Below are 23,350 nucleotides of genomic sequence, written 5' to 3' on the forward strand. Positions count from 1 at the left end.
GAGATGGCAGTAGTCTCTACCTACTTCTTTTTTCTCTTATATTTCCAATATCACTAAGCCCCTTTCACAAACCTTGAACAGGAACACTAAGTAAGGCTTAATTATTTCTGCCCCAAATAATACACCTTGTCCTATTTACCTGCATGAGAAGTACAAAGCAGTCTGTCACTTAGCATTATTTTCATTTTTCGAATGATTCCTTTGGAGCTATTTACCTCAAATCCCAGCTTAGAAACACAGGCCTTTCACTTTCAAAGCACCTATATGTAAGACTGCCAGGCAGGGAATACCAAATGTTGGTCTCCACATTTTATTAATTAAAAAAAGGATACTTGATTTTACTCAAGGTATACTAGACATTTTTGGAGATAAAATGTCTTGTTTTATATAATATTAAGCATTTCGTGCCAAGAAATACCCAATTATACCTATACAGAAGATAAAAGGATCCATATAAGGGAAAGGTAATCACAGAAATGACAGGACAAAGAATGAACTAATAGCCACTATGTTGGAAATGAACTATACAACTTGAGTGGGAGAAGATTAGGGAGGGCTAAGTGGGAGAAAATGAGGGAGAGTAACAGTGTTCAAAAAGAAATGTACTCATTACCTTATATATGTAACTGTAACCCCCCTGTTCATCACCCTTACAATAAAGATATGTGTGTGTGTGTATGTATACATATAAAAACCTAACTATATACATAAATAATCAAAGAAAAATAACAAAGTTAGACATCCTCATATAGTTTCTATTTGAAACTTCTGTTTTATAAGGTGCCTTATCAAAGCTAGTAAGAAGGAATTCTGGATCTTTCTCTTTGTATGGATTTGGGCACTGGTGGTTCAACTGTAATTGTAGCTACTCAACGGGCTGAGATCTGTGGATAATAGTTGAAAGCCAGCTCCTGGAAGGAAAGCCTTTTAGACTCTTAGCCCCAATAAGCACTATAAAACTGGAAGTGGCGCTACGGCTCAAAATGGTAAAGCACTAGCTTGAAGAAATTTCTTTCCCAACATAGAAGGAAAAACAAACAGAAAGCAAAGTGGGGTTTGGTTGTCATTGTTGTTTTGTTTCAATTTCTTACAACCAGTCAGCTTATTACTAGTCTCTCTGAAAGACAAAAGCATTCAAAGCAGTCAATAGCAGATACTGGGAAGAATCACAAGGGGCACCAGGATGAAAATAACCAACTATGGGCAGGATAGGGTGAGCCTGGAAGTCCAGCCACACTGGGAGCACTCATCAGACACTCTGGGGAAAGCATCAATTGCCATCAAAAAGGAAGCTGTACTAGATGAAAGAAATGTAGGAAACTTCCTAGAATGACAATTTGCTAGAATGACAAGAGTTTGCAGATAGGTAGTGGGCCATTGTATAACTTCAGGTACTCCAGCAGATCTCAAACTTGCTGCTGGAATACTGTGCTGTTTAAGAAAACATCACAAGAGGGGTGACTTCTCCTGAGCTGATGTACCCACAGTACCTATCACAGTTAGTAAAATGTGAGTAGTTAACCAGATTCTTCTCAAGTGAAGCCCGGAGGCAAAACGTTATGATTACTTAGGGACAGGAACAAAAGATACGGAGAGACAAAGCAAAAGGTAGCTGACAACTAGGCCAAGATTCTGAATCTATCAAAATAATTGATGCTGAATCAAGGACCACACAGAGTCCCAATAACTAGCTGTAGGAATTGTCAACCTGGGCCCATTGTTACAGAAACTTGAAGAAGCGTATCTGTCAGAAATCAAGGCACAACTACTTATGTCTGGCAAAGAATAAAGATATTCTTGGGAAGTAAAAACTATAGAAGCATCAAATAGTACTGGGAAAATAACCCTGCTAATTATACACTCCTTTCAGAAAATGAAACATCATTTGTGGAGAATAAGTTGCCTGGAAATGTTGCCTGTGAAATTATTTGAGAATTAAATAGTTTTTGACCCATTGTAACAATGAGATGTACCAGACACTATGTTAAAAATGAACTTTACAACTTGGGGTAGGGGAGGGAGGTGTTGGCGAATTTGGGAGGGAATGGATAGAAGGAGAAAAACAAAGGAGGGTGTAACAATGCTGGATAGGAAATGTATTCATTTCCTTACTCATGTAACTCTAACCCCTCTACACAGTACCTTTACAATAAAAAATACAAAAATTTATTTTTGAGGAAAAATATTCCAGATAAAGGAAAGAGACATTCCATGTCATGGATTGATCAGGTCAGCCAATCATTTGGCTGACTTCCAGAAGAGATCAGGTTACTTACATTTATACAATTGGCATAGTTTCCCCTATTATTACATTTATGTATCAAGGAGGCATGCCTTTTTTCATATGTATATATGCATTATGTGATCTATCTATGTGTCTCTTTATCATCTAGCAGTGTTCCTTTTAATATTAAAATAAGTCACACCACACAGCAAAAGTGAGTGTCAACAAGATAATTTTTATCAAAGGAAATTATATTAAGTTGCTTTAGGTTTGATTAGTATTAAAATAGTCTTAAGAGAAAGCCAACAGTAAATGAAAAAAAAAGCACACTCAAGCTTGACTTCTTTTTGTGGTAAGTATATTTTCTTTGAAAAATTTGACTTTGCTTTCCATCTTAGAGATACAATGTAATTATGGTTTGGATCCAGTTCAGAGGAAAGGCAAGCTTAGAAAATTATATTAGACAACAGGTCATTAAGAAGCAACTGATTTTTCCTCTTTTGATAGATCACAAGACATTAACAGTGAAATTCACTTGTACATAATGAATATTTAACATTAGTACAGAAGAGTTGCCTGTGTATGATCTATTATTATTTTAAATATAAGAGCCTCAAATCACAGATTTGGATCTAACCTGCTTTCAATCCATTGAGTTTAATTTCTTCGATTTGAGGATAAGATGATGCCTTGCAAATTTTATTTGTAATGGCAAATGCTAAACTCTCATTTTTTTAAAAAATTCTAGCTCTAATATATAATATACTAATATTATCATTCATGTTATGTATTGTCTCTCCACATACCTGTCCTGCATTTTCACATCATATTCCTAAAATTAACTTCCTGTATTTTATTTTTATCATCTCTTCATCAACTCTGAAAATAGATCAATAGTTTTCTTTTTTAAAATTTTACTTATACTGTCACTTTAAAATTCTTTTAGACTTACTGTGTGTTATTTTCATTAATTAGGCCATAGATATATTTTCTGTAATCTAATTAGATACTGAACTTTTTGAGTTACTCTTTCCTCAATATACTATTGGGTGTCATATCATTCATTTTGTTGCCTCTGTTATAGTCAATGGTCGTACCACTTTGATCTTTTACTCTATGCAGTTCCTCAAGCTCACTGTTCTTTAGACACTATTTTGAAAATGAACTTTATAACTTGGGAGGGGAGGGGAGAGTGAGAGAAAATGAGGCAGAGGGTAACAGTGTTCAAAAAGAAATGTACTCATTACCTTACTTATGTAATTGTAACACCCCTCTTTATCACCTTTACAACAAAAATAGTGATAAAAAGAAAGAAAGAAATTCTGGCTTGGCTGGTAATGTGGCTTCATAATGGAGTGCTTGCCTAGCATACATGGTGCCCTGGGTTCAATTCCTCAGTACTTCATAAACAAAAAGCTGGAAGTGGTGCTATGGCTCAAATGGTAAAGCACTTGAGCAAAAGAAGCTCAAGGACAGTACCTAGGCCCTGAGTTCAACCCCAGAACTGGCAAAAAAAGAAAAAGAATGTCTTTTTTTGTTATTGTTTTGTTTGGTTTTTTTTTGTTGGTCATGGGGCTTGAACTCTAGGCTTGGATGCTGTCCCCAAGCTCTTCAGCTCAAGGCTAGTGCTCTACCACTAGAGCTACAGTGTCACTTCTGGCATTTTCTCTTTATATGGTGCTGAGGAATCAAACCCAGAGCCTCGTGCATGCAAGGCAAGGATTCTACCACTGAGTCACTTTCCCAGCCCCAAGTCTGGTTTTCTTTATGCCAATAAGAAATTTTTCAGGCTTACTTAAAGCCATTAGCATTAATTTTAAACTGTTATTATTACTCTTACCATTTGCATTTAAAGTTTACAAGTCACATTTCTTTAAAATATCTAAATGTTAATTTCATTAATATTTCAAAATACATGATATTAGCTACAAAATATGAAACCAATTTCATGAGAAGCCAACATTAGATAAAAGATCTCAAGTTTTCTAAAATCTATACAAGGAAAGCTTTTTGTGAGACAAAATGGAATGCTTACTGGTTATCATCCAAGCAATCCATGCACTACTTTGAAATGTTCTCTTTTGTAACCTCTCCTGTAGGCATAGAGAAAATGGAAAGTCACTGAATGTAGCCTGGTCACATTCTTACCTGTAAATAATTGTTCACATTCAAAGGAAACCATAGTAATAAAATAATATAAATGACTAAGTCACCATTAAGTGGTGCTTGTCTAAAATAAACTGTGGGAGTTTGAAAGGAATGTCTATTTGTTATAATTCAGTACAGCAAATTTTGTAGCAAGGACTTTTTATGCTCTTATTCCAAGTCCTTTTAAATGCTTATTTTTATGCAGATACTTACAGTACTTACATATTTGTACTGCAATTGAATAAAAATGTGTACTCTAAATTCTTTTTCAAACCAGCAGATGCATTCCTAGAAAATTTCCATTTGAAACTATATAAAAATTGATCCAGTAGGTAGATTTACAAAATTAGACTTAGTTTGAATAATAAGAAGAGAAAAATGTATAATTATGTGTGTAGGTGAGGACAAGAGGATCAATAGACTGGATTAGTTATTATAATTTGACTATTACCTTTTGAAACAAACAATGATCTCCTTTACAGGGCATTGTTTAAATGTTAGTGAATTTAAATTGGTTATAAAATTAAATTATTTTGAGGAAAATATATCTTCAATTTGAAGTTATAAATGGCATAGTTTTTGTTCCCTTATATGTAGGTAAAACTTTTTCCTGTAATGTCTACTATATTTTTGAAAGAAATAGAGATTTTAAAATTATTATATATTATAATATATGTAAAATAATAAGCATTATTTTGAGTCATGAGGTCATGATGATTATTGCATTAGTTATGGTCAAAAATCATGCCTTTATTCTATCTTATATTTTCTGTATATAGAGATCACCATGAATAACCTATTGTATTGGAAAAATTATTTTTAGCCTGAAATAGTGGTTTACCACTGTAATCTGTACTACTAAGGAGGCAGAAATCTGAGATCACTGTTCAAAGCCAGCCTAGGCAAGAAAGTCTATGAAAGTGTTATCTCCAATTAAACACCAAAAGCTGGACATAGAGCAATTCTCCCTTCCTCCCTTTCTCTCTCTCTCAGTTCCTATCTCTCTGTTTCTCTCTCTCTCTCTCTCTCTCTCTCTCTCTCTCTCTCTCTCTCTCTCTCTCTCTCTCTCTCTCTTTCTCTCTCTCTCTCTCTCTCTGTCTCTCTCTCTGTCTCTCTCTGTCTCTCTCTCTCTCTCTCTCTCTCTCTCTCTCTCTCTCTCTCTCTCTCTATATATATATATATATATATATATATATATACACATTTGACCCATTCATCTACTGAGGAACATCTGCCTTATTCCATATCTTAGCTAGGTGAATGATGTTGTGATAAACATAGTTGTACAGGTAGCCTTAGTATGGCCCTGTATGTGATCATTTGAGTAAATGTCCAGAAATGAGATTGCTGGATCTTAGGGGAGTTCTATGTTTAGTCTTTTGAGGAACCTCCACACTGCTTTCCAGAGTGAGTAGACAAGTTTTCACTCCCTCCAACAGTGCATTAGAGTTCCCTTTGGCCACATCCCCTCCAGCATCTTTTGTTATTAGATTTCTTGATTATAGTCATTCTAACTGGGGTGAGGTAGAATTTCAATGTTGTTTTGATTTGTATTTCTTTTATGGCCTGAGATGTTGAGCGTTTCTTCATGTGTCTATTGGTCATTATTATATCCTCTTCAGAGAAGTCTGTTTAAGTCTTTAGCCCACTTATTAATGGGGTGGTTGTTTTTTTGAGGATTTATTTTTGAGGGATTTAATCTTTTAAGTTCTAAGTATATTTTTGATATGAGATCCATTGTATGGCTAGTGAAGATCATCTTCCAATCCATGGGCTTTCTGTTGATCTTGCTAGCTATGTCATTTGCCATGCACAAGCTCTGCAGTTTAATGCAATCCAACTTGTACAATTTTTTTTGACTTGTTGTGTTTCTGGTTCTTTATTAAGAAAATTTCAGCTTGTACTAAGAAGTCCTAAAGTTTCTCCTAATCCTACCTGTAATGTTTTCAGGGTGTCTGCTTTTATCTTGAGGTCTTTGATCCATTTGGAATTGATTTTGGTGCAGGATGAGGTTCCACAATAGAAACAATCCTGTATTTCATCATACTTAATATGCTCTTCTTGAGGAATGCTGGCTCATGTCTTTGAAATGAGAGTACAGTTAAACATATGCGATATGTCAATATGTTCAGTTACATAGCTCAGCACTTGGTTTAAATTAAAAGCAATATTAAATGAAATATTTTCCTTCAGATATACACTTACTGTGCCCCCTCTTTTTAACTACAGTACAATAATTGTGTTCAGATTCAGACTGATGCAGAATAATTAAGAATCAATAGCAATGACTTTAATTAATACTATATTACTTTTTCACAATTGATTTGTCACTTATAGGATGCTGAGAATGACACAAGCTAAGATTAAAAGCATTATAAATCATAAAATGACCACAAATTGTGCCACATATTTCAGTTGTACAGAATATACGATTTACAAAGCTCAGAAGAAATGTAATTGTAGATCTGTGGTTGTATAGGTTTTCCTAGTACAGGCAGGCAGATTTTAATAATCTCTAATTGAGGCAATTTTGACAAGTCAGATTATGTCCCTGGATCTTTCCTGCCTTTGTAGGAATTTTTTCCCTATCAAAATAATGTTCATATAATACTAATTTTTGTTATTTTTTTAATCCAGATAAAAGGCTTGGTTTCCAAAACTAACTATATAGTATGATGGGTACATTTGATGTCAGTAATTACAGTATAAAATAGATTTCTGGAATTCCAAGGGATCCTAAGAATTAGTAAAGATCAGTATCTTGTATGTCTTTATTATTTTGTTTGCTAACTGTAATATCACAAGGTACTAATAAATAATTCTTGCTTTATGTGAGGAACAATCTTTTCTTTAACACATATGGTTCTTTTCTAAATAAACAAAGATGAGTCAACAAACTGAAAAATACAATGTACAAACCCCTGTAACACTGGGTCTTGTAGTTACATTCAAAGTACTTGATGACTATGCTTAAAGTTAACTAAACTTGCGATGATGATAGCTACACAAAATGAGGTCATTTGTGTGTGTGTGTGTGTGTGTGTGTGTGTGTGTGTGTGTGTGTGTGTGTGTGTGTGTGTGTGTGTGTGTGTGTGCTGTTCCTGGGCTTGAACTGAGGGCCTGGATGTTATCAGTGAGCTACTTTGTTGAAGGCTAGCACTCTCTACTTGAGCCACAGCTCCACATCTGGCTTATTTGGTGGTTAATTGGAGATAATAGTCTCATGGGCTTTCCTGCCAAGGCTAACATTGAACTCTAATCCTCAAATATTAGCATTCCTTGGAATGTTAATTATAAGTGTGACCCACCAGCAACAGGTTCTGCTTACTTTTGAGCTGGGAAACATGGAGGACAAAAAGGAGATACTGGGCAGTATTTTTTGGAAGCAAGAGAGTGAACAGAAGATCAATAATCAGGTATTCAGAATTAAAAATAAATCCAAGCAACACAGGAAAAATAGACTTAGCCCTATTTATAGGGCAAAATTTTACCATATTCCACCTGTTTTATAAATACAATTTTTAAAAGCAGGAAACAAAAACATTATTCACAAAATAATCCCACAAAACTTCCATAAATTGACCTAAAAATGCTATTTGGAGAGCCATCTTGAGCCCAAAGCATTGAAAAGGAGAACAGAAAAATCCTTTTGGTTATGGTTTCAGAATATTAGGACTGAGAAATCTTTCTGGATAGAAGGACAAACAGGCCATTTATAAAGATTGCTAGACAATTTTGACTTTGGGATTCTCATTGATAATATTTAAATATTGATTTAAAAGTTCTAGACTAATTTAAAGAAACCGATTAAAAGTGCTTGCATTGTAAGTGTATATTGCAATTCCTGGATAAGTAACAAAATAAAGGCAGATTATAGAAATATCAATGAAACTGTCGATTAATGGAGGTTGGAGGATAGGAAAAGAGAAAATAATAATAAAATTCATTCTGATTAAAATTTGTACAGTTAATAATCTTAAAAAAATGAGTGACAGGAAAGTGAAACTGGTTCTGTTGGGAAAAGTATCAAGAGGTGGGAGAGAACTAAGGAAGAGGATGAATGAGGATGAATCGCATAGAAGTTTTTTCTATGAATGGATGAACATTGAACAATGAAACTTATTGATATTGTTTCAGTGGAATGGGAGAGTGTGATAAAGGAGGGGTGAGTTTGATATAAGAATATATTATATTGAATCTATGGAACTATCACAATGAAACCTCCTATTTTCCAGTGCCTCTATCTTAATAAACTACATTAGTTATTTTCCAATACCTAATTTCTAAGAATAATGGATTATTCACATGGAACATATCTTTCTTTTAAGTTTCATTTTATTGTAAAGATGCTGTACAGAGGGGTTACAGTTACATGGGTAAAGTAATAAGTACATTTTTTTGGTTGAGAATTGTTACTCCCTCCTTTGTTGAGAAACGTATCTTAAAACTTGGAAATAGACTCTATCACCTGAGAATGTGCACCTTCTTTTTCCAATGATCTTCATAGCACCCCATGCTCATTAGGCAAGTAGTCTACTGCTTGAACCATGCATCTCTTTTTTTTGGCTTTTAGTTAGTTTTTCAAATAGGTTCTCATGATTTTCTTGGAATTACCTTGAACTGTAATCTTCTTTTCTGCTTCCAGACTAGCAAGGATTACAGGCACCAAGTCTGAATCATCATAAGATCTTAATTCCTTTGGACAAATAATATGATATACTTATTTTTACTTATTTGTGGCACCACCATGCTGTTTTCATGGTGGAACTATACAGTGAGCCATTATTGTATTGGTAGTTCATAAGAGTTTTAATTTCTTTTTTTTTTTTTTTTTTTTTTGTCGGTCGTGGGGCTTGAACTCGGCCTGGGCGCTGTCCCTCAGCTCTTCAGCTCAAGGCGAGCGCTCTACCACTTGAGCTACAGCGCCACTTCCAGTTTTCTGGTGGTTTATTGGAGATAGGAGTCTCGCGGTCTTTCCTGCCCGGGCTGGCTTTGAACCGCGATCCTCAGATCTCAGCCTCCTGAGTAGCTAGGATTACAGGCGTGAGCCACCAGCGCCGGGCAGAGTTTTAATTTCTTTACAACCTTGTTATTATTTATTTGTGAATGAGTGTGTGTGTGTGTGTGTGTGTGTGTGTGTGTGTTCGCTTCATAAGGCTTGAACTCAGGTCCTGAGTGCTATCACTGTGTTTGTTGTTGTTGTTTAAGGCTAGTACTTTACCACTTGAGCCACTGCTCCACTCCTGGCTATTTGGTGGTTAATTGGAAACAACAGACTCATGGATTTTCCTGCCCAGAATAGCTTTGAACATTGATTCTCAGATTTCAGTTTTCTAAGAAGCTAAGATTATAAACATGAGTTATAAGTACAGCACTAAAAAAAAAAAAAAAAGAACAGTCATTCTAACAAGTGTGAGATGATATATAATTGGAATTAATTTTCAGTTTAATAATTAGTCATCTTCAGCAGCTTTCAATATAACTATTAGATATTGCATACCTTAGGAAATATTTCCATTTTTATCTAGTTTTTATTTGATTTGTATGTTATAATGTTGAGTTACAGTAGTTCTTCTTACACCTGAATTTTACTCTTTTATTAAATACACAGATTTCAAACATTAATTAAAATAAATCTTTTCTTAATTGTTTGGACCAAAGTCTGGTATAATTATTTAATGCCAACCTGCTACATTTTCCTTCTTCTTTCAACTATATTTAGTACTCATTCTAATCGTTTTCTTTCTATGCTCTTTGCTATACCTTGTCATTGAATTTTTTAATGTGATTGAAATATCTATCCTTCCTAATTTAATATTTACTATTTCTATACAAAGAAAGTATATGCTTTAACTTGTAGTTTTAACTTTTCACCTCATACAATGCATATTGGGAAGTAAAATTATTGTGTATTTTAAACGAAGTTGTTTTCTAGAGTCATCAGATAAAATTTGAATCTGACAGTATTGTACAGATGCTTATATATACCAAGATTGCCAGTATTATGTAAAATGTTCATTTGAATATTATTTTGTTAAATTCACATTTTCTTTGTAAAATATATTTTATATACTACTTTCTCTCCATTTGTTGAAGAATTGTTAGCCTGCACCCTTCTTGGTGGCTCATCACTTTCATTGTTCTAATGTTCATGAATATAATCAAAGCAGTACTAGTGTAAAATGAGAAGCTACTAAGTTAATACTTGAGTTTCCACAACAAAAATTGCCAAATAATAAAGTAACTTTAAAAAGCTATTGAACTATTGAACAAAGAATGAGAAATTCTAAGTTGGTAATCAACTGATTCAATTTAACTACCTATCCCAGCTAAGTTCTCTAATATTTCACAGTTTAGTACTTTTATTATTCTGTGGTTTTGGCATTTTTACATTATTACATTTTCACATCTTTCCATTGGTTGTGTAAACAGTGTCTTTCTCTTATTTCCTATAAGAGATTGGGTTCATATTTAATAAAGTTAATAGTTCTTCAGAAAATATTGACTGGAATGTTACATAATTTTAAACATGTATTTGCCATAAAAGACAAAGTGTTCATTAAAATTGTAAAATAAAATATAACACCATTTAATTGTACTTAATTTCATTTCACTTCATGATACATACATTTATCATCTCAAGATTAGGAACATACATGCAGTACTTACTTATTCATTTTTGTTTTTGTATGGAAAAATAAATGAATGTTCACAGAAGGCTCAATCCTCCAGCAGACGTGAGTGAACTTGGCATGAGGTTCTGGGGTGATGTCTGCCATTCCACTATGTGAAACCAGATTCATATGGCCTATATTTCCCTTTACTAAAATAGGATTACATGAAAAATTACAAGTCTGTGGGGGGAAATGTATGAGTTCAGCTCTACTCAGCTATAATTTAAAGAATCTGTGGTTCACAAATATATCCATTAAGCAATTGAATTCTCAGAGAGTGCTATAAAAGTGATATGGATTGAGAAATAAATATAAAGTCATAAAGACGTAAGGGAATCAAATTACCCTAAACTAGCACATAGATTGATCTTTAAATTGAGCTAAAATACCATCTTGGAAAGAAACAAGATTTAAGGTATGGTTAGAAAGACACATTAGTGGCCAGATATCTAGCCAGTTAAGAGGCTGTGAATTTTGACAAATATTTTAGTAAACACACAAGAACACTACCATTGTCTGAAACTTATACAGAATGCCTAGACCCAGGAAAGAAGGGCTATTTGAAGATTTTAAAAATGGACTGAGATGGTCATTAATGGAGCAGGGGCAAAGTAAGCCAGACCCAAAGAAACATAGTTGCATGGTTTCCCTCATTTATAATAATTATAATGTGCCTATAAATCTACAAGTAAACCCAATGGATAGTAAAATGCAAAAACATACACTTGGGACATGATCAATTAAGCAGAACATTCACATAGTGAGACCAAAGGAGGATATTTCAATAGCTACGTACATATGATCCTATAAAATGTTGTTTTCTGAATTCAACTCCAAGAAATGGAACCAAGAGGTTTCTTTTATTTTACTTTTTGTGTTTTTTTTTCTGTTTTTCTACTTTTGTCACTTTTTGATTTCTGTACTTTTTGTCTTAAGTTTATTTGATTTGGGAGGGAAAGGAAAAACAGAAATGGTGGGACAAAGGGTGAGCGAATTCAGCAGTGATACTCACTAGACACTATGTTGAAAATGAATTATACAACTTATGGGAGAGAGAAGTTGAGAGGAAAATTGCTGGGAGAAAATGAGGGAAAAGGTGACACAGTTCAAAAAACTGTACTCAATACTGATTTATGTAACTGTAAGATCTCTATATATCACCTTTACTCTAAAATTTTAAAAAGAAAGAAAAAACAAAAGCCACTGTAGGGCTGGGAAGGTGGCTCAGTGGTAGATTGCTTGCCTTGCATGCATGAGGCCCTGGGTTCAATTCCTCCTTACCACATAAGCAGAAAAAGATGAAGTGGCACTGTGGCTCAAGTGGTAGATAAGAGTTTCATAGACCTTCTTGCAGAGGCTGGTTTTGAACAACAGTCCTCATATTTAAGCCTCCTGAGTAGCTAGGATTACAGGAGTGAGCCACAGCACCTGGTTTAAATGTTTTATAATAAATCAAGTGTGTATTTGTTTTAACTGCTCAGAAACAGGAACAACACCAATTTTTGTTAGTAGAAATCTTGGACCAAAATAACTAACCTTAATGATTAGTTGAATATTTGTATTGATGAGCATTATTTGTAGTATGCTTTGACTGTGTGTTAAAAATGAACATTTTTTAAATAGGAAATATTGGGGTCTGGCAGCTTCAGGCTGCCAGTTGTCACAAAGGCCTGCAGCATGCAAATACATATAACACAGTTAGGAAACATGCTTAAGAGGAAAGAAATAACAAGAACAATACCAACAAGCCAACTCAGCCTCAAAGGAGAGCTGAATCGGGACTCCATATGATGATGACTGGAGATGAGACAGGACACAATCATGGAGACACTCATGGCATGGAGTCCAAAAATGAACATTTTTGTCTTAATTTTGTCATAAAATTTTTCATTATGTTTTGTATGCTAATATCTTAGCCATGATGAAAAACAGCACTATATTTAGTTCCTAGATATAAAAGATTCTTCCAATACTTTCTCTCCTAAAACCATTTACCCAACACAATACATTCACATATTGTTTTTAATCAGCACTTACAATGAATCATCGAGGAATTTCACAGCCATAAAAATGCATTTGTATGTCCCAGAACAACAATAATATTCAAAATCTAATTTTTCTTCTCTCATTGGATAGAAATATTCTATTTGTAAACATTCAACTGTCAACATCTACACTGAGCTTCAAACCTTAAAACAAAAAATAGAAAGTTAAGGCAAAAACTTGAAGGGGGAGCACATGAAGGGAGGGTGAGCAAATGAAGCCAATACATTCCTTTACACTATGTAAAACTTAAACTCTATAACTTGAGGTTATTGGTGGGAGGAGGAATCGTGGAGGTGCATGAGGGAAGGATTGACGTTGATCAACATGCATTATACTCATAATCTAACTTAAAGAATTGTAAGCTTTTTGTACAACTATTTAACAAGAACATTTTCAGTGTAAAAAGTCCTGAAGAAGATGTATGAAATATATGCTAGTCAAGCAGAAAATATAAATTCTGAATAACTTATGCGTCATCTTTATCAGTAAAGCTGCAACTATTATCTATGCCCAGATACATATTTGCACAAAATGTGGACTTACAAACAGTAACTGATGGTTCTGATGACACTAGAAACTTTACACAAGAAAGTATTTATTCTTTGAAGTGGAAGGTGAATGAGAGAGCATCACATAGGCATTTTTTAGTTTTCCCATTTCCATTTGGAATCCACGTTTTTTATTAAAGTGAACCTACATAAGACATATTCTCTCCTAAAAGTAAAGAAAGGAAGATGGAGACACAAAGTTCTATAAGATGATGAATGTGTGGCATAGCTTCATATTTCAAATAAAATCAAAATATATCCTTCTGTGAATGAAAATGTTCACCAAATTTGTTTGAAGTAATGCAGCTCTATCTATTACTCTCTATTATGACTAGTCATCTTTCAATGAATTTGCACATTACCTCTTCCATTTGCAGCCTCTTTTCCTCTCTGAGATTTATTATGGCTGACATTCTCAGCAGTCAAAACATCTTGCAAATGACTTGTTAGCCTGGAGAGCCCCACCAGAATGATGCTCACTTCACTGCCTGCCTAGCTTGTCTCCCATCTAGCCATTGAAGCATTTACAAGAGCGCTTTTATTAAATTTGTTCCAACATGTGTTCAATTAGATGAAATCTTCTTAAATATTACACTAGATATGAATTGAGAAAAATGCTAAATTGCCTCTATATTTGTGGAGTGCATTCTCAGAGGTAAATGAAGCCATATTATGTCATTATATTTAAGCAGTATAGTACACAAAAATATGTTTGCTTATTTTTTTACATTAAGATTCTCTTCTGAGATATATCAGAATTGACTTGACAAAGTAAACATAATGTTGTATCTCTGGCTGAAATGTCATAACTTATTTTCTCATTTTTAATTACAGACAAGAGGTGACAAACATGCTCCATGGCATAATATACAAGAACTAAAAATTAACTTATGAGCATCTTTATTCCTCCTTATTTAATATATGGTGAAGAAGTTAGAGATACTTTGACATAGATCTAATTAATATATGGATTATTTTAAGCTTAAACTACCCAAGAAACTGCAACTCCTGAACTAACCGTTTGGTCTGCATTTTCCTATATTCAGCATGCCAAAATTATTCCAGAGAGAATGATGTTCTTCATGTACCAAGCTAGTAAATGGTCTTGACCACCAGACAATGGTAATTGTCTGATGTGAATCTCAGTGAACTAACTCTGCAAGATTACCCTTTTGTTCTACTAAAGTCAGCATCCTCCCACTTTTCTATCTTCTAGATGACATCTCATTAATTCACTGCTGTAGTTCACAGATTCTCTAGCCTGTCATTCCTTCACAGAGTTGTTCTTCTATGGAAAAGATAAATATCATATTTTGATCTTTTTCATATTTCACTTTCTTATGACAATCCACATATAATTAGAAAACCCTTCATAAGTTTTGTTTTTCACCTGAGTATTAATTTGTTTCCTTAATCCAACTTAAGTGTCTACGTGAGAATGAAGGGAAATAAGTAGAAAATTCTCTTTCTTTATCTCTCTCTCTCCTTCTCTCTCTTAAAGTGTATGTCTATACAGTCCTCGTTATTTCGTAAAAAATAATATTTAGGTGAATACTTATTTCTTGGGAAATATATTAGAAATTTCAGAGAGCATATTTTTCAGACTGTGTACACTGAAGATCAAATGTACCTGCTGTCCTTGGTATTTGAGATGTCGTACAATTTCTCTTTCAAGATTTTTGAGTAGTAAAACATCTAGGATTTCTGTAATTGTTTAAGTGTAAGTTGTGTTAAACAGTGTATCTCTTAGCAGAGTAGAAATAAGCATAGGAGAAATTGTGTTTTAATTTTTATAAAGTAGATTCATGTAATATTATCACTGTCAATCTCAATGGGTAGAGGGGTGCATCTAAAGAAGATAAAATGTGAAATATTGCTAGATACTGGTATCTGTACATTTTTAAGGTCGTTGTCAGGAATAGAGTTCCACAGGGCCTAATACTTGCAAGGAAGCACTGTCCCACTTGAGTCATGATCCCAGCCTTTATATTTACGTTTGCTTCTTTATTCTTTGCTTGTTGGCTCTTGCAAGAATATAATATCATATTCTTTAGAGTCAGAGTGTGTCAAAAACAAGTATGATGCTTCATGCCTGAAATTCCAGCTACTTTAGAGGCAGAGTTCAGGAGGATACATGACGGAGGATAGAGAGAGCAAAATTTAGAGACTACATATCAACAAATAAGGCAATATAATTGTAGATTGCTTGTGATCATTGTTAAGTGGAAAGCCTTAGATAGAAAGACCAGACTCCCTACACAATGTTGAGATCCTATTTGAAAATTTACTAAAAAAAAAAAATTGAGAGAGGGAGTAACAAGTTCAACAAGAAATGTACTCACTACCTTACGTAACTGTAACCCTTCTGCATATCACCTTGACAATAAGGGTAATTTTAAAAAGAAAACAAAAGGGGGAATGATTCAAGTGGCAGAGCATCTGCCTATCAAGCATGGAGGACCTGATTTCAACACCCTCAAAAATCCCAACTTCCAAGATATTTCAGTTATTTTGGCAAATAGAGTAGAATACTAGAATAGTATATAGTATATAATAATAAAGTATATAGTAGAACATAATATAATCTCTGAAAGTAATAGAAAAGCTAAAGAAAAGGCTCTACTAAAAATTAGTGTTTTGAGTAATTTAGAGGCATGCACAAATCAAGAGGAAAGTCCGGACCACAGACATTCTCCATACAATTCTTCACTGCTGATCTCCGGCTTAGACAAAAATCAGGTTTTGAGTGACGGTTGATGTATACTTTATTAAGAAGTGTATTTTGATCTGGAACACCTTTGACTTATCTGAGAGGGTTTCAAAGTTCACTTAATATCAAAATCTTGTTTGTTTTGACAAATCAAAAACCACTCCCCCAAAACCACCTATTTAAGTTAACACACTCAAAATAGTCCAGAAAAACAACGTATATTCTGACAGAGAATGCCATGGAAGAGTTCTCTAAGATTTATCATTAAAAGATTTACAAGATGGTTGTTAAATCAGGTCTTTTATTTCTCTACTATGGAATGTCTCAGCTGGGGGTAGGGGAGGAAAGAGACAGAGAGACAGAGACAGCAACAGAGAGTAAACAGATTGAAGGGTGATTGTGACTATTTCATATTAAGACCTATTAAGTGTTGAAGCAGTTACTAGGTGACATTTGAATAAATGGCACTAATTTTGTCATTTTTATTTTTAAATTCTGATCTGTAATTGTAGGGTTTTTGTTTCCTACTTAAAGTTACACCATTTACAAAAGTTTCACATGAGCCGGGCGCTGGTGGCTCACGCCTGTAATCCTAGCTACTCAGGAGGCTGAGATCTGAGGATCGCGGTTCAAAGCCAGCCCGGGCAGGAGAGACCGTGAGACTCCTATCTCCAATAAACCACCAGAAAACCGGAAGTGGCGCTGTAGCTCAAGTGGTAGAGCACTCGCCTTGAGCTGAAGAGCTGAGGGACAGCGCCCAGGCCCAGAGTTCAAGCCCCATGACTGACAAAAAAAAAAAGTTTCACATGAAATCTTATCACATTTAACTTCAATCCAAATCTGTCATAAAAATGTAAAATAGATGCTGATATAAAGATATATAACATACTTATTTTTGTTTATAACTATGTTAACAGGAGATAAAACAAAGGGACTTAGGCTAGGTATATTTTCAAAAATCAATCTATAGGTATAGTAGATCTGACATACTCCTAGATTAGAATTCTATTGAATTGCAATTAGTAATCTGTTCTCTGCAATATCCCTAAGTCAAAGGGATTACCTGGAGATACTGAATAAATATTTGTTCAATAATTAAATAAAATAGTCATTACTGTGCATGGGAAAAGATGTTCTCTGTAGAATGACAGAAGAACAATTGCTTTAAAAAAAGTGAGAATAAACACTGAAAATGAAGACGAAAAGAATTTAAAATCCAAAAACTAGTAGGATGTGATTGCTGTTAGTTTGTAGAAGGATCAGGCAAATGCTATGAATAAGATAAGTCAGGATGATCAGAAGGCAGAAACCTAAATGGCCAATTAAAGGAGGATCGTCATCATGGGGAATCACTCAGGTTAAACCTCAAAAGGAGAAAACTGAGCAATGGAGAAGAAGACATTAACATTTCAAAGACTGAGGCCAAATCAAAACCAGCTTGAGAGTTAAAGAAGAATTGATATAGAAATATGGATAAACCAGAATAATCTGAGGAATTCTTAGTGCAAATGCCAAAAATAGCATAGCAGATTTCATACTTCACCCCTAGTGGTTGTTAAGCCAGTAAAGGGCAGATATCAAGGATTAGAGTGAACTACCTTGTGGCCAAGCTATGGAACGTGAACTTTATCTGAAACACTTTGGGGAATGCTTGGAGAAATTTAGCATCGGTACGAAATGATTAGTTTTGCTATTTTTAAAAAAAATTTTAAAGGTCGCTCTGACAGCTGTGCAGGGCATGTGATTGAGAATGGTAAATACTTGGAGAGCCATATTTAAACTTCTTTGGTCTAATTAAATCAAGGTTTCTTTAATGAACAAAACACTATTAACATCTAGATCAATACATAAAATTGAATCAATAAGAAGCACAAGAAATTATGCTACCAAAACCAATTCAGATGTATTGTTAATGTTAGCAATTTCATTATGCTTAAAAGCAGCATTGCAAATAACAAATTATCCTACATATCCTAACTCCAGCTATGGTTTACAAGATACTTATAACTATATGCAAAATTAGTATTTTATTTTTATTATCCATGGCTAAAAAGTAGTAAAATGCTGAACATGAGGATCAAGAGTCACTGGTGATATGAAGAAATCTTAACTAGAAGCCATTACATTCTCATTGCCTTTAAATATTTGAGAAAAATGATATAAAATTTTCTACTTAGACAATAAAATAATAATAACTCTGAATCCTTGGACTATCTAATATAAAAAATAAATAACTTAAAACCCAATAGAGATTGCTCTTTGAAGGCTTCTTATGTAAAAATTATTCTCTTCTGCTTCCCTCTTCTTCTTCCTCTTCCTCACTCACCTCTTTCTCTTGGTCCGTCTCTTTTTTTTTCATTTATTTATGTGTTTTTTGTTTCTTTGTTTAGTGCTAGTCATGAGGCTTCCAGTCAGAGCCTGGGTGCCTTCTCTGAGCTTTTTTAGCTCAAGGCTAACACATGAACCATAGCTCTACTTCCAAAGCTTTTTGGAAGCGCATTGGAGATAAGAGTCTCACAGACTTTCTTCACCCAGCTGGCTCCTAACTGCAATCCTCAGATAGCAGTCTCCTCAGTAGCTAGGATTACAGACATGAGGCAGCAACACCCAGTTTTATTTTATTTTTTTGAAACAAGGTTTTACTGTGGATCTCAGGATACTCGGGACATCTTCCTGGTTGTACCTCCAGCTCTTATCACACTAAACTATCTCAATTTTTTACTCAAAAGATCATTTTGTAAACTACAAAGTATCTCTGTAAGTCATCATCACTAGAATGTAGGGAAATGGGTGAATGTTTGACTCTAAACATCTTGATTAAAAGAAATGCAGAAAACTTCCAATACAAAGACAAGGTAAGACTTAGAAAAAATCAGATTAAGTGAAATAAACAGACCCAAAGAAACATAGGCTCTATGGTTTCCCTCATTTGTAATAATTAGTATATGTCTAGGATAGTCCTAACAGAGGATCAAAATAGCTATGTACATATCAAATGATGCTAATGGAAATGAACTCCAAGATATGGAAACGAGAGTTTTTTGTTATTATTGTTCTTGTTGTTGACTTTGTTGTCATCAATGCACTGTATCAGTTATTTCTTTTTTATTTTTTCATTTTCCCTTTTGTTTATCCCCAGTAGTCATTGTGTTTTACTCTGGTAAAACAATACGTCTTGTATATATGATTATCTGATTTGGGGAAGGAAAGGGGAACAACAAAATGGTAAAACAAGGATAAAGAATGAACCAATGCAACAGTGATACTCATAAGACACTAGGTTGGAAATAAACTTTACAACTTTGAAAGAGGTGTTGCGCTGTATGTAACTCAAGTGGTAGAGTGCTTACCTTGAGCTGAAGAGCTGAAGGACAGCACCCAGGTCCAGAATTCAAATACCACAATCAGAAAAAAAAAAAAAAAAACCTTTGGACGTGGGGGAGCTGGGGAAGGGAGGTATAGTGGGAGAAAAACCAAGGGAGTAAGTAACAATGTCCAAGAAAGAATGTACTCATTACCTTACTTATATAACTGCAACCCCCTGTAAGCACCTTTACAACAAAATAAAATAAAAAGAAAATAAAAAGAAAAGGTAATAGTTAAATATTCTCTCTCTTGCAATTTTCTACTATCTAAGTGCTTGCTTTGTGCTCATCTCTGGAGCTTGCCCAAAAACATGATTGTGTATTGTCATGACTAAAAATAGTAGGTCCATCTGTCTTCCCTCATTTCAGTGACAAGAAAACTAAGCTTCAAATGAATAATACACTACTTTAAGTTTGTCCATTGAGATTAAAAGTCCACCCCAACTGAGAGGAAGAAGAAGAAAAATAAAAGAGAAAACCACTATTTGTCCATAGGAAAGCCTGAACCATGAGGATCATAAGCCAGAGCCAGATGACAGAAGACAGAATCAAAGGACATCCACGTCTGTGTTGAAAGAGATACTGCTGTGCCAAAAATACAATTATGCTTATGATTTTTACCATTTGCGTGTTATGCTTGCTAATTCTTCAAATAAAAGAGCACAATTGAGGATCATAAAGTAAAATTAGACTAGTATGTTGTTTAATGGTGGGTCAGAAAATGAAGAGGGCAAACGGTTCTTGAAATTTACCCTCTCACTTTTGTATTCAGTCACTCAGGCCATCATCTGGCATTCAGCTTTCTCTTTTTCACTCCAAATAAGTGAGGGAACTCTAAAAACCTTTATTCAATTGGCATTTGCAAATCCAGTGAAAGACAGAGACTGATAAGACATCTTAAGGCAACTATGGTAGATAAAAGAATAAAAGGAGCAGGATGATTTCTGCCTAGGGAGTGACATAAATACCCATCTGTCTGAAAGCCTTTATGGAATATCTCTGCAATGGGATGGTCAAGGTAACCTTAGACTTCATTCCAGTTTGGTAGTTTCTGGCTCTTCTTCAGGAGAGAATATGAGGCAGGGCTCACACTTAAGAATGCAGAGCCAACCATTCTCAGGAAGTCTACCCTGAAATCTCCCTTGTACAAACACCACCTGTCCATGTCTGACTGGTGCAGGAAGCTTTATAGCCTTTCTGCTTTCTCAGTTCATCATATGGATGTGACAATTTCCTCCATGAAAGGTCAAGAATTGCTGTTGAGCTATCATACCTGTAATCACCCTATCACAATTAATTTGAATTAACATCTTAATTCTCCTTTATGTATATGCCAATATTTATGTGTATGTCTACATATTCCTTTAATGTAGAGGCACTTCCCTGAATCCAATATGCCTATACTATTCCCAAATTCCTCTGGAGCACACAGGGATTATGAACCATAAGATTTGGAAGGCAGTGCACTAGGTCTTCCGTCTATTGGCTAGCAGCCTGAGACTGTACACATTGCCAGCTAGCTTATCCAAGTCCAGCTGGCAAATAAGATGTGGAGACAGATGCATCTTATACATGGGCATGTGTGAAAAGGTGACACTACAGGCCTTCCAGGCTGGCATGTAACCAAAGCAGCAGTTTTTTACTTTAAGATTCAAAGTACAACTGAACTACAGGAATGATGCCCAGTTAATAGATGACAATATTGAGATATTAAATGGACCAAGCGTACTATCTCTCAATCACATGATTATAATAGAAAAAAAGAAATCTTGTTAGAATAGGGATTTTTGATTTAGCTTTCTTTGACCTGTAAGTTCATAAATATGTAGCTCCCACCAAAGCAAAAGTTGCATATATTTGAATATATTGCATATATGCATGCATGCTGAGAGTTCATATAAAGATGTATATGCATATAAATATGTACTCAAGAACACAAGAATATTTACATATGCATACATACATATATACGTCCATGCACATGTGCGCGCACACACACACACACACACACACACACACAAATTAAAATAAATTTCCTAAAATTCCATGGTGAAAAACGCCAGTTTGTTTAAATGTTTGAGCAATAACAATAATGATTCTGTGGACTGGAGCTCCAGAAACCTTTTTTCCCTCTTTTTTTTGTTATTGTAGAGTTAATACACAGAAGGGTTACAGTTACATGAATTAGGTAATGAATTATGAGTACAATTCTTTCTGAACCATGTCTTCTCTTCCATCACTCTCTCCCATTCCCACCCAGAACATACCAAGTTCATTCTCCACATAGTATCCAGTGAGCTCCACGGCTACATTTGTTCATCCTTGTTCCACATTTTATGTACCCATCTATACACACCAATACAAACAAAGTAACAAAAGGAAAATAAAACAAAAACAGCAACAATGGTAACTAAAAATGTCTCTTGTTTTCTTTTCTTGGAATTTATTTTATAGAATATCATTTTATATGATCATCTGTACATAGCTATTGAGCCTTTGTCTACCAATTCTGTGCATATCCTCCTTCGGCCTCTGTATGTGAATGACTAGGGTCCTATATAATTTATCATGTCCCAGTATGTGCGTGTGCATATAGACTCTTCCATCATAAAGAATGGTATTGTACCATTCATAAGGAAATGGAAAGACTTGGGAAAAGTTATATTAAGCAAAGTAAGCCAGAGCCAAAGAAACATAAGCTGCAGGTTTTCCCTTCATTTGTGGTAACTAGAATTTGACTATAAATCTAAAAGTAAGCACACTGAATGATTAAAATAAATAATTATACATATATATATCCCAAAATCTTTTCCACAAGAAATTTATTATATTCCTATCAGAGATTAGTCTTAGTTGAACAAATTATCAAGACCAATAATTAGGACAAATTATTGAATGCTTGGCCCTGAAAGCTCTAGTTATAGCTTCACAGATGACCAAGATTATCAATATGATATATAATAACACAAAAATGCAGCATGTGATAAAATTAGGATGAAATGCAATATGTTAAATGTATTCTATTGCCTTAACTCAGCATTTTACAGATTATATAACAAGCATGTTTGCATATTTAATAAATATGCATTAAACAATGACAAAAACTGACCTTCAAGCGAATGTCAACACAAATATTTGTCCACTGAGATGAACAGTCCTCCCTCATTGAGAAAGAATATTCTCTATCTCTTCTAATTTATCTGATACAGAACATATCACAGAAGAACATTTGGCAAATGCTACTCTGTTCAATAAAATATGAAATAGTCTTTATTGAAGAATAACATTTAAAAATAAAATATATCTCTTGGCTGAATCATATCAGAACGTCTATGTTAGTATAGATGGCTGGAGGAAGAATCAATGAAAAGATAATGAACCACTAATAGATCTCTGACGTTGCCGCATAAGAAATGGTAGTTGCAGAGTTTGGCCCTGTAATGTTACAGAAAGTACTTCCCTGTGAACAAAGCTCCACTTCAGAACACTTTTATGACACTTAGAAAATCACCATGGCAGAGGACTGTCTACTAAAAGCAGGCAGTGTGCCTGGCAGTGATTGTGCACATTCTCTGCTTCTTAAGATTTACCCAGTGTTCTGCAAAGCAGTTTGACATCTTCCCTGTAACTAGGTG

The sequence above is a fragment of the Dipodomys merriami genome, unplaced genomic scaffold (genome assembly GCF_024711535.1).
Source record: "Dipodomys merriami isolate MVZ:Mamm:240054 unplaced genomic scaffold, mDipMer1.0.p SCAF_11, whole genome shotgun sequence".
In the NCBI taxonomy this organism is placed as follows: Eukaryota; Metazoa; Chordata; class Mammalia; order Rodentia; family Heteromyidae; genus Dipodomys; species Dipodomys merriami.